The 14,203-nt window shown below is 37.0% G+C and overlaps 1 pseudogene; it reads right to left on the bottom strand.

Moving 5' to 3' along the window:
* Positions 1-5,142, bottom strand: part of LOC104213172 (TMV resistance protein N-like) — a 29,732-nt pseudogene extending 24,590 nt beyond the window's left edge.
* Positions 5,143-14,203: the final 9,061 nt, after the last annotated feature.

Below are 14,203 nucleotides of genomic sequence, written 5' to 3'. Positions count from 1 at the left end.
GCACATCCCGAATTCTAAACACTTTAATATATACATACATTTAGAAGGCCCCGCAGCTTTGTACATTTTTTGTTTGTCGAGGCTCGTCTCATTCTTACTTTTAAAAAACGAATTTGCGACGTCATGGACATGCATCTCGAACCACGTCACAATCAATGTACCCATGATTAGAAACACATCTCGAATCCGTCGAGATTTGGATTTGGGTCACATAAATGCGCACGCGAATTTAAGAAGGTAAAATTATTAAATACGCGCTTAAAGAGGCTATCGCGTTATTATTCCGGGAGGGTCGTGAGATTTGCTAAACGACCCACCTTGGGGACTGAATGCTTCAATATATACATTTAACGAGGGCCCCGCAATTTGTGCGTTTTTCTTTATTTTTGTCGAGGCTCATCTCGTCCTTATTTTAAAAGGATATCCTATAGCAACTACGTTTCTTGTCGCGTTTGTCTCTACTAATAGAAAACAGAAATAGTCCTAGTTAATTACATGCTTGTAGGCTTATTTATAGCAGGATTCAAAATGCTTTTACAGAATAAGTAAACGTCATTACGCACACGGACAGCTGATTGAACATTACGGGCCCAAATCCAGCTCATGCGGGATGGGCCAGACCTGGGCCACTGTTTGTTCGATGCGGGCCTGCTTGGTCTGTTTTGACCTGGGCTCGACCTTCATGAGGTTGAGATTGCAAGCTCTGTGTTCTTTGTCTTAAAGCATGGTTTACCAGTTATATGAGGCAATTTATCAGAAAGGAAAGAACTTAACTAGTAGTGTACAGTTTTCATGCTTGGCATACATTAAAGAATTATACTACACCATTAAACTAAATCTAAGATACAACCTACTGCATTGGGTATACTTTTATCTACCAGCCTGCATATACAATTGGATGTCAAATTACCCTACATTTACAGTTGCTATGTGTTAAAGCTAACCCAGTATCCGAACAAAATACAAGCTATCATACATCCCGGATCATTCAGTGTACAGGCTATACATAAACTAAACGATCTTCAACCCTTTTCTTTGTATTCATACTCAACTTCAGATTACATTGACAGTATTAGTTGTGTACCTGGTATAGAAGAACAAAAGAAGAAGGAAAATGATCAGCTGAGTAGTACACAGCAAACACAGCAACAGCAGATAATTCAGCCCAACACAGCAACAACCAAACAGCCACAAAGATGAAGTTCACACGTTGGTCGAGCAACAGACAAATAATCTCAGGAAAGAGTAGTGAACCAATAGAAATAACAGAGTACTCAATGCAGCAACACCAACAGTTCAACAATTGCAAGCAGCTCAATCAGGGCAAACAACAGAACTTGACCAAGACAACTTGACCAATGTGAACTCTTCTGTAGTTTTCAGACAGTGTTTGGTTACAATATTCTCAGAATTTATGTTTCTTTCTTTCAGTTTTTTTTAAGAAAAACCTTCTCTTTTAGGCTCCAAAAAAAAATCCCCTTCCCTAACGGAAGGTCCCCCTTCTTATAGCCTAATCCCAGCACTTTACAGCCTGCTGGACAACTCAAAATTCCCCCTCTGTTGTTTTTCCACTCAGTTATTTTAAATAACAAAACTCCCATGAGATCCCTGACAGCCCCTCTCTATTTTTGTTGTTAAAGTGTCCTAATCTCTTATTTATTTAGCCAAAGTATGGGCAGCAGGAATATAATCTGACAGCACATGTTGTCCAACTATTTTAATTCCTTAAAGCTAACCATACACATGCTGCCCACAGTCTAAGCCAAGAGAACATGCTATCCAATTAAGATCAAAGTCTGAACTGCCATTATAACCTACCCCCTAGATGTTCTTTAATTCAAATTGAACAAAACTAATAGGCAATACAATTCAGTTCCTAATGGGATTCAAATACGATCACAGTAGAAATAAACAACACGAATCAAGTTGTTACCATTAATGACTGAAATTAATTGACGACATACATCGACTCGACTATATTAATCGTAACACATAACAATCAATCGTTCATATAAACAACACGTACAGAGTCCCGAATGACTTCAGACAACTTTGTTCAATCACTGGGAACCTATATGAATTAACTCATTTGACGACTAATCTAATTGACGATCATGTATATCACAGAATACATTTAGAACACACATAGAAAAACAAACGACCAAATAAAAGGTCTTTGATAGAGATGGAAGAAATCTGAATGAAAAATAACAAAAATAACAAACAAACACAACGAAACATGCTGACAACTTAATTAGCAGTTGAATAAAACAAAAAGGAAAAGAAAAACTTACCGAAAAATGTCCAAATAAAATTGACCCAAATCTGACTCAACTTTGACCCCTTGAGGCCGAACAAACTTTAATCAGGGTGTTCTCACACGAGAACACCTTGATTAAGGTCTATTAGACCTCAAATCCTGTTAAGACTGGCCGGTTTCCAAGGCTATTCATGTTCTAGGTTTTGGATTCTCAGATTTGAGATTCTAAGAGTTGTGGGTAGATTCGGACCAAACCAAGCCTGGTTTGGTCACGAGGGGGTCAGGGGAGTGTCTGGTATGAAGATGGTGAGGTTTGGCATAGGTCAGAGTTCAACTCGAATCTTCAAATGAAGATTCGAGACGAAGGAAGGTGATTCGAGGCTAGGGGGTAACAGATCCATGTTCAGGAGAGTGAGGTGGTCCTAGGGTGTTCAGGAGGTGGTCATCGGCGTTCATGCCGCCGGGTTCTGGTGAAAGGGAAACTAGGGCGGCTGCTAGGGTTTCGGGGGTTCAAGGCTTGGTGAAGGAGAGGAGTGAAAGGGGGGTTCGGATAGGGGGTGTGGGGTGTGAGGGAAGGTTTATATACGGAGTGGAGGATTGGATTCGGGCCGTTAGATCAGATGATCTCAACGGCTTGGATCTGATGGTGAGGGGTGAGACGAGGTCGTTTAGCATTAAAATGGGGTCGTTTGGATTTAAGTGAGGGGTTGGGTTGGACCGGCTAAACAGGTCGGGTTACGGGTGCGGATGTGGACCGTTGGATGGGTGTGGTTGAACGGCTCAGATCAGACGCCCTATGCGGCGTCGTTTTGGGTCCGTGCCTGGGCAGCTCATGTTTGGACTGGACTTGTGTCCTGGTTTTGGGCCTGATTCATTTTGGGCCCAAACCACTTCATTACTCTTTTCTTTTGTTTTTTCCCTAATTTTAAAACAAAAAATGAAATAAATAAAAAAAAATGAAATTAAAACAAACAACAATGCAACACAATTATCACACACATATAAAAATATTTAAGTAGGTTAAATCATAACCTAGAATGAACAATGCATATATATATTTTTGAATTTTCTTTCAACGACCGAATTACGGTTTGATTACTATGACAGACATACCTTGTATTTTGACTGATAAGATCAAAAATGCAAAAATGGGACGAACCACAAATGACTAGCAGTACATGTCATGAAAAATTGAAAATTTGTACAGCGAGGTCACTGGTCACTATTTTTGTTTTCCTTTTGGAGTGATTGTCCGTGAAGCAAAAATCACGTGTTTACACCCATCATGCTTATTATTGACGTAATCATCTTTTCTTCTTAACAATTCAGAGAGAAGGGTGTTTTGCAAAGAATGCAGTTGATGTCTTTTTTCATTTTCTTTAATATCCGCAAGGAAACAAGCAGCTTCAAATTGATGAGATAAAGTGTCAAATATGGCTCTTGCTATTATCGTCTTCCCTAGACCGCCCATGCCCCAGATCCCCAATATGATCCGAACATCATTGGTTCCTACCTTAAGTAGGGACTTTAATTTCTCCAAATGAGTATCTATTCCGACAATATCTCGCAAAGAAGACAAAGTAGCACTATTGCACAATTTGGAAATTTGGTCGACAATCTGCTGAATATTATCCGCATCAATCCTACGAAAATAAAAAAATCAATTGTGGATAAATGTAAGAAAGTCAAGTATTAGTAAGCATTTAATAATTATTTTTTTTATTACATAAGAGTAGGGGAAAGGGAGAGAAGATTGCAAGGTGAGGAATTGAACTCTCATCAACTAGGTAAATAGGCAATAAACTGAGCTACTAAATATTGTTAATTTACATAGAGATGATTAAAAGACACCGCACATAAAACAAATGCTCGAAGGAGCAATCAAAATATTATACGTGCAAGAATGTTATTGAGGAATTGTAGTGATAGGAACTATAGTGTCTTCTGGGGTACTAGCAAGACGTGAATAGCTTAAGACGTTTTTTTATTTATTCTCTCTAATTATATTGATAGGAACAATACCTTCTTATTGATAGAGACATATATAACAACCATCATTCCTTTTTTTCAGGAAAATAAAGATAAAAATATTTTTAACGTGTAAATGACAATCAATGAAGTTAGATTGTGTACGCAGTATTCTTAACAAAATAAATTAATTAAGCTTCCACCTTTTAATTTTTATTTTGTAAATATGATAAATTAATTTAGTGTCTTTTCTGTTTAATTCATTTTTTGAGGTATAGATTCTTTTTCAATAGTAAAATATGTACTCTTCACATAAGCAACCTAAATTATTCCTTAGCACTTGAGCAAACCTCTCTTTGTAGTATTCCATTTTTTTTCATTGTAAGAAATTACTATGTGTTCTTCACTCACCCGTCACGGACATCATATCCTTTTAGATTTGCGGCAGCAGTTAGTGCATTCCTCCAACGTTGGACCTTCTGCATTCCTTCATCATCATCCTTATAGCTTGTTTCATGTTTGTCAAAAGCTTCAGCAAAGCTTTCCGTCTGTTTCCGAACATGTGATGGATCCACATCATAGAAGACTGGTATGACAGTTTGTCCGCACTGATCCTTGCATTCCATGATCTTTACTAACTCATCTAAGCACCACCTCGACGTTGCATAATTCTTTGAGAAAACGACGAGGGCAACTTGAGATTGTTCAATAGCTTTCAAGAGTTCATCTGATATTGATGCACCATGCTCTAGCCTTTTATCATCTTGAAACGTGAATATTCCTCTGTTTTCCAAGGTTGCGAAGAGGTGACCTGTAAATGTTTTTCTAGTATCTTCACCTCTAAAACTTAGAAAGACTTTGTAGTTCCACCGAGAAAACTGTGAAGTACTTGTAGAAGCAGAAGATGATGCCATTGATTGATCAGTTAATTATCTGAAAAGAAAATAATCTATATGTGGATAAGTTGTAGTTGTGGTTGTTGCGGAAGCCAAATGTATAGAGTGTGAATAAGTCACAACTACTATACCAAAAATTATGACATCCACCAAATAATAAATAAGACAATAAAGCAACAATAAAGGGAACACCAGAATTTACGAGGTTCGGCTAATTTTGCCTACTCCTCGGAGACAACCAAATATTTTATTCCACTCCAAAAATACAAGTGAAATAATACTAAAGAGAGAAGATACAAATGCCTTAAACAGATGAGAAGGCAAATGAGAGGTGTGTTTAAATCCTAAACATTAGGCCTTCTTTTATAGGGGGAAAATCCCCCCAAAATTCAAGAGCCCACCGATGTGGGACAAATTTGCCAAACTTCAACAAATCTCCACCTTGGCAAAATTCCACATCTTCAATTTTCTCTCAATAACAAATTTTGATTGTGTCTTCATCTTTAATCTTCAGTTTTCAACAATGTTGATCAAATCCAAACAATGTTGAAACTTGACCGCAGTCACCACCTTTGTCAGCATATCAGCAGGATTCTCTGTAGTATGAATTTTCTTCACCGTGACTCCACCTTCTTCTATGATTTCTCGTACGAAATGATACCGAACATCAATGTGCTTCGTCCTTGCATGATAAACTTGGTTCTTCGCTAATTGAATAGCACTTTGACTATCACAAAAAATTGTGATACCTTTTTGTTCAACACCAAGCTCCTTTAGCAATCCTTGAAGCCAAATTGCCTCTTTCACAGCCTCTGTAATAGCCATGTACTCTGCCTCTGTTGTAGACAAAGCAACTGTTGACTGCAAAGTAGACTTCCAACTAACTGGTGCCTTTGCAAAAGTAAACACATAACCAGTAGTTGATCTTCGTTTGTCCAGATCACCCGCAAAATCTGAGTCACAATATCCAACTACAGACTGATTGTCTTCCTGCTCAAAAACTAACCCGACATCTACAGTATTATGAATATACCGTAGAATCCACTTCACAGCTTGCCAATGCTCCTTCCCTGGATTGTGCATATATCTGCTAATAACTCCAACAGCTTGTGAAATGTCAGGCCTTGTGCAAACCATTGCATACATCAAGCTACCAACAGCATTTGCGTATGGTACCTTTGACATATACTTTCGTTCAGCTTCATCCATTGGCGACATAGTAGTACTTAGCTTAAAATGGGAAGCAAGTGGAGTACTAACTGGCTTAGTCTTGTCATCTATGCCAAAACGTTGAAGTACTCTCTTCAAATATTCCTTTTGAGATAAACAGAGTTTCTTTGAACGTCTATCTCTAATTATCTCCATGCCAAGAATTTTCTTTGCCTCACCCAAATCCTTCATCTCGAACTCCTTCTTCAGTTGAATCTTCAACTTATCAATTTCTTCCAAATTCTTGGAAGCTATCAACATATCATCAACATATAGGAGAAGATATACAAAGGAACCATCTTTAAGCTTGTGCAAATACACACAATGATCGTATTTGCTTCTCTTGTACCCTTGCCGCAACATAAACTCGTCAAATCGCTTGTACCATTGTCTAGAAGATTGTTTCAATCCGTACAACGATTTTTCAAGTTTGCACACCATATTTTCTTTTCCAGCAACTTTGAATCCTTCTGGCTGAGTCATGTAGATTTCCTCCTCCAAGTTTCCATGTAAAAACGCAGTTTTTACATCCATCTGAACTAGTTCCAAATCCAATTGTGCTACCAAAGCCAACATAATTCTAATGGAGGAATGTTTTACAACTGGAGAAAATACTTCATTGTAATCAATTCCCTCCTTTTGAGCATATCCTTTGGCCACCAATCTTGCTTTGTAGCGAACATCTACTTGGTTAGGAAATCCTTCCTTCTTTGCAAATACTCATTTGCACCCAATTGCTTTCTTTCCCTTCGGGAGATTGGCCAATCTCCATGTATGATTCTGATGAAGGGACTGTATTTCATCATTCATGGCAATCCTCCACTTATCTTCTTCTGAACTTTGGACTGCGTCTTTATAAGTGGTAGGAACATCATCAGCTACAATTGAGGTTGCACAAGCAACTGTCTCTATGAGACGAACAGGTTTCGTTATTGTTCTTTTTGGCCTGCTGGTTGCTATTGATTCAAGTTGTTGTTGAGGTTCCTGAGTTGGAATCTCCTCTACTGGCTCTCCTTCCAGAGGGTAATCTTCATTTGTTTCCTCCTCTGCTTCTTGTGTAGGAAAAATAAATTTTCCCTCAAACTCCACCTGCTTAGAAGCACCTTTATTTTGTTTGGTATCTTCTGTTACCTTATTTACCATAGCAGATTCATCAAAGGTAACATCCCTGCTGAATATTACTTTCTTTGTCATAGGACACCATAAGCGATATCCTTTGACTCCAGAAGTAATTCCCATAAAAATAGCCTTCTTTGCCCTTGGATCCAATTTTGACTCCGTCACATGATAATATGCAGTTGAGCCAAACACGTGCAAAGAGTTATAATCTATGGCAGGTTTTCCATACCATTTTTCAAATGGTGTCTTGCCATCAATAGCAGCAGATGGTAAGCGATTAATGAGGTGGCATGCATATGTAACTGCCTCAGCCCAAAATTCTTTGCCCAAGCCAGCATTGGACAACATACACCGTACCTTCTCCAGCAAGGTCCGGTTCATACGTTCTGCCACTCCATTCTGTTGTGGTGTATGTCTAACAGTGAAGTGTCGGACGATGCCATCATTTTCACAGACCTTATTGAAATGATCATTTTTGTATTCACCTCCATTGTCTGTGCGAATACACTTGATCCTCTTGCCTGTTTGATTCTCCACCATCGTCTTCCATTTGAGAAAAATTCCCAACACTTCATCTTTGCTCTTCATTGTATACACCCATACTCTTCGGGAAAAATCATCAACAAAGGTTACAAAATAGTGCTTCCCACCCAATGAAGGTGTTTTGGAAGGACCCCAAACATCAGAGTGTACATAATCCAAAATGCCTTTAGTATTATGGATCGCTGTACCAAATTTAACCCTTGTCTGTTTCCCTTTGACACAATGCTCACAAAACTCCAAGTTGCAAGCCTTTACTCCTTTTAACAATCCTTGATCTGATAGAGTTTTCAAGGATTTTCCTCCAGCATGTCCCAAGCGCATGTGTCATAGCTTGGTTGCTTCTGCTTCTTTGTCGTCACTGGATGTCACTGTCGCTGTCCCAATAACTGTACTGCCACGATAGCGGTACATATTATTATTCTTCCGATTAGCCTTCATTACCACTAGTGCACCGGAGCATACTCTCATCACTCCATTTTCTGCAATGATTTTGAACCCTTTTGATTCTAGGGCTCCCACAGAGATGAGATTCTTCTTCAAATCCGGTACATATCGAACATCTGTCAATGTTCTGATCATTCCATCATGGTTCCTTAATCGTATTGAACCAATGCCATATGAGGTAAGAGGGCTGTTATCCGCTGTGTGGACGACTCCATATTCTCCTTCTTGAAATTCCACGAACCAGTCCCTGTTGGGACACATATGATAGCTACAAGCCGAGTCCATCAACCATATGTCTGATGATGTTGATGACTCTGTTGTAACTAATGAGAAGTCTGAATCATCACAATCAGCTACATTTGAATCCATAATAGCCTTTCCATTGTTATGTTTGGCCTTATTCTTCAACTTCGGACAGTCTTTCTTCCAGTGCCCTTTTTCTCGACAAAAGGCACATTCATCTTTGCTGGGTCTGGATCTTGACTTGGATCTTCCCTTCTTTGTCCTCGTTTGATTTTGAGGACGACCCCTCACAAACAGTGCTTCTCCTTCTCCGCCCTTCTGTTTTTCTCGCTTTCTTTGTTCATAGCTGTACAAAGCCGAACAAACTTCTCTGAGAGAAACTTCGTCATTTCCATGGAGTAGAGTAGTTTCAAGGTGCTCGTACTCATCAGGAAGTGACGCCAACAACATTAAGGCCAAGTCACCATCATCATAAGTTGTATCCATATTTTGCAAATCTGTGACCAACTTATTGAAACTGGTGATATGTTCATTCATCGTGGTACCAGGAACATAGGTGAAGTGAAACAGTCTCTTCTTCATGTACAATTTATTTTGACTGTTTTTCTTCAAAAATTTATCCTCCAGTGCTTTCCATAATTTACTTGCAGAAGTTTCCTTTGTGTATGGATATTTCTGCTCTCTAGCAAGGTAGGATCGAATAGTACCGCAAGCAACACGGTTGATAATTCTCCAATCTTCTTCTCCAATAACATCTGGTTTCTTTTCTTCAATGGCCAGATCTAGCCCTTGTTGAAAAAGGACATCTAGAACCTCGCCTTGCCACATCCCAAAATGTCCGGACCCGTCAAATATTTCGACCGCAAATTTCGCATTTGACACAATTCTTGTCATAAGCGAAGATGCCAATGATGACGTGTTGTTGACACTTGATGTAGATTCTTCTTGTTTATTGTCTCCCATATTTGACACAAATATTATTTAATAGCTGACGACACAAATCAAGATTATTTCCTTTCTGATGTAGAAGATCAGACTAAGCTGCAACTACAGAGCATACTCAGACAGAACCTTGACTCAGTTACCAAGATAAATCTTTTCTGATGTGGAAGATCAGACTATGCTGCAACCACAGAGCATACTTAGACAGTACCTTGGCTCTGATACCAATTGTTGCGGAAGCCAAATGTATAGAGTGTGAATAAGTCACAACTACTATACCAAAAATTATGACAGCCACCAAATAATAAATAAGACAATAAAGCAACAATAAAGGGAACACCAGAATTTACGAGGTTCGGCTAATTTTGCCTACTCCTCGGAGACAACCAAATATTTTATTCCACTCCAAAAATACAAGTGAAATAATACTAAAGAGAGAAGATACAAATGCCTTAAACAGATGAGAAGGCAAATGAGAGGTGTGTTTAAATCCTAAACATTAGGCCTTCTTTTATAGGGGGGAAATCCCCCAAAATTCAAGAGCCCACCGATGTGGGACAAATTTGTCAAAATTCAACAGTGGTAAGAGATCAACTGATGATAAACAAGTAGCTACTGGCACTTCAAATAAGAAATAGCTATGGCTCTACTCTATAGAATTATTAGTACTGAGTTTTCGTTGAACTTTAATAGAAGGAAGTAGGAAATTCGTCAACTGATGCATACTGTAACATTTAATGCAGTAGGAAATTCCTCTTAATGCTTTACTACAGTTGGTTTGAATTATTATTGATTTGTTCCCAATAAAGTTAAGAAAGTTTCGACAAAATTGTACAATATATTGTGGAACATATCATTCTGCAAAAAAGAAAAAAAAATTATCTGGTCGACTTTTCAATCCTTTTTCCTATTGATTCAACCTTTAACAGGTAGGTTTGTAAAAGAAAATGAGTGACAAGTCATAGACACGTCCCAAAAAAAGACTTTTATTGTCAACTAAGTGAAGGTAATTTTTTTAAATATAATACAATTGCCGAGATTGAAGATGCAGATTACGATATGTAAATAAGTGATGCTAACTTTTAAAATAACAGGTAGCTCAGAGCTTTGCTGCCTTTTTAGCGTTAAATCTTTCTTATATTGTGCTCGTTGCAGTAACACAGTTGATGATATTTCTTATAATGCAGCATATAGTATGCTATTGAGTTCGACGGATCCCAACATTTTCAGCACGGAGTGTGGATATAGATGTAAGAAAATTACTATTAAAAATAATAATTTTGAATTTATAATTCCAAAAATATAATGGGTGCAATAGTAAGAACCAAACGTTGAACCCGTAAAATTTATATCCTGGATTCACTACCTATTCATAATAGTGCACCCATATTTCCAAAATCCGGGATTCGCCTTCGATTACTCCTAATAGAAAGTAAATAGTAGGATTTTTTTGTGAAGCTTCTTCTTAATTTTACTCCAGTTGATTAGATTATTATTGTTACTACTGAATTTTCTTTGAACTTTAATAGAAGGAAGTAGGAAATCCCCTGTATCTATGGACAGCTAAAAATACAAGTGGATATATGAAGCTACAAAGAAAGCTCCAGATGATTAGCATTTTTATTGCTATGGAGGTTTCTTTGAATTGTAATAGAAGGAAATAGGAAATTCCTCAAAAAACCACCCACACTCACGAGCGGATCTAGTGTAATGATTACGGATTAACGTGAACCTAATAACTTTTATCTATACTTTATATTTTTATTAAAATTTTAACTTGAAACTCAATCCGTAGATCGGTTATTATTGTATATTAATTTGAGATTAATATAGAAACTCGTAAACATAAAACCTTAGATCCGTCTCTAACCTTCTTTCCAGTGTAATATGTACACAAGGGACAACTAAAAGTATACCCCAATAATTTCCTTTGTCTCACCGACAATACATATTCAACTCCTTAAAGAAGATGCCACTTACTCAATGTTAGTTCTTTGAGAGAGTAAGAAAACTGTATGTGAAAAAATTGTGATTGTGGTAAGAGAACAGTAGATGATATTTTCAACAATATATATATATATATATATATATATATATATATATATATATGTTAGAAGAGATAATAATTATTGGTATTGGACCTAGTCAACAACAACAACAACTTCTTATCAAGAACTTTCGACCTTGCTCTTGGGAAGATTTGAACTCACAACATCTAGGTTGAAAGTGAAGGTTGTTTACCATCAGAACAACCTCTCTAATCAATTGGACCTAGTCAACTGAGGTGAATTATTGTTACTACTGAATTTTCTAAAACAGATGAAATAATATATTTATCAAAAAGAAAGTAATAGAAAAGGGGAAATGGAAGGCAGTAGATGTTTGGCTTTTTATGTAATACTTGTCGGGAATCCAACTTCCTCTTGTCTTGTCAAACAATTAATTTTGGTCGGTACCTTAACTTCTCTTTATATTTGCCAACAAAATAAAGTTTTAGTAAATTTTAGACAGCTGTAAAAACATATGCATCTAAGAACAAAAAGACATTATTGCTATTGAAAAAGTTTATTGAGATGGGCTCTACACCATAGAATTATTGGTGTTGGACCTAATCATTTGTACATAATATAACATTAAATGTGGTAGGAAAATTCTTTTTTTGGATTAGTTACAGGCAAAAGTTAATATCTTATTTATTTTAAATAAATACCCTTTTAAAAAATTATATTTATATTGCAATGAAATTTTACGTTCTGAGGCCTTAAAAACCTCCCTTAGCACCACCTCGATTTGAGGTCTCATTTCAAAACAAATTACATATTTGAGCTCGTGGGGGAATGGGTAATCGGGTTTTGGTTTGAATCTCGGGTTTTGACCACTTGGGCCCGGGGGCAATTTTGAATTTTTTGGAAAAACTTTGGAAAACTCATTTTTATGCATTCAAATTGATTCATTTAGCGTTTATTGATGTAATTAAGTAACTTGTGGCTAGATACGAACGAATTGGTGGTGGAATCAAGGGGTAAAGCTATAAATGAAATTTGAGTTGTGTTCGAGACATCGAGATAAGTGTTCGGTCTAACCTTAGCTTGAGGAATTAGGAGTTGTGTCCTATTTGCTATTTGCTTCTTGTTGAGTACGACGTATAGGCATGGTGACGAGTATCTATACGTTGGTGTCGTGCATGACCGTTGAGTCTTAAATTGAAATTTGTTGAGTTCTTAAATGATGCTACGGAAACTTTAATTGATGATTCTCGATATTGAGCAAGGATTAAGTTTGTTTTCATGGAAATTACTAAGTTGAGTATTGGTGATAGCCGAAATGGTTAGATGTTGGATTAGGATTGTCACACCTCCTTTTTACCCGCGCCGCAAGGGCGCAGAGGGAGTTTTTCCAATTAAAGGACAATCGAAATGAGATTTGTTTATTTTGTTCAGAGTCGCCACTTGGGAGATTTATGGTGTCCCAAGTCACCGATTTAATCCCGAATCGAGGAAAAGAATGACTCTGTTAACAGTCCGCGAACCAGAAATCCGGATAAGGAATTTTGTTAACCTGGGAAAAGGTGTTAGGCATTCCCAAATTCTGTGGTTCTAGCACGGTCGCTCCACTGTCATATTTGGCTTAAATATCTAGTTTTTATACGATTATGAACTTATGTGCAAATTTTAACTTTTAGCCGCTTTTATTATTTATTTTTTTTAAGAATGTGAACATCGTTTAAAACATGTCTTTGGATTGTGTCACATGAAATGCACCCGCAATCCGGAACACATTTTATTCAATGTTTTGGAATTTGGATTTGGGTCGCATGAAATGCACACCCGAATTTAAGAAGGTAAGATTATTAAAATGCGTGCCTAAAACGACTAGCGCGTGGTTATTTTGGAAAAAGCCGTGAATTTCGCTAAGCGGCCGATTCCGAGTTCTAAGTAATTAATACATACATTTGTGAGGGCCCCGCAATCTATACGTTTTACTAGGCGAGGTTCATCTCATTTATTTTTTAAATGGACATTCCTAAAATGACTACATTTTTCTATTAAAATTAGTCTCTAAAATAAAGAAAGAAAATCCTAATTAATTAGGAGCTTTCAAAAAATTAAGAAAAGGTAACATACTAATTGCTAGATTAAGACAAATAGTAATGGAAAGGAATTTTACTAAAAAAAATTGAAATTATAAATAAAATAAGAAATTCGACAGCTAATATTCAAAAAGAAATCAAATATAGATAGATTGAAGCTCGCATTGTTATATATAAAAAAACTATTGGAATTAATTATTCACAACCATTTGAAACTAGATTTAACCATAATTACTAAAGCTTATTAGAAAGTTTATTAAACTTAGACATTATCTAGTCTTGTTTGAACTCAAATCACGCCTTAAATAAATCTAGCTACCCGTTCACGATTAACCTACTGTTGACAATATGAAAACCTTCATAACTATTGAATTAACCCGTTTTGCCAAGCCGATTCACTAAAGACCAACTTATGTTATTTTCTTCTTATTCCAATTATTAAACAGTTTGACGGTAAGGAGCACGCTTAAACATATACTACCTAATAAC

Source organism: Nicotiana sylvestris, chromosome 5 (assembly GCF_000393655.2).
Source record: "Nicotiana sylvestris chromosome 5, ASM39365v2, whole genome shotgun sequence".
In the NCBI taxonomy this organism is placed as follows: domain Eukaryota; kingdom Viridiplantae; phylum Streptophyta; class Magnoliopsida; order Solanales; family Solanaceae; genus Nicotiana; species Nicotiana sylvestris.
Note: the sequence above shows the minus strand (reverse complement) of the source record. Positions and strands in the feature narration are given on the sequence as shown.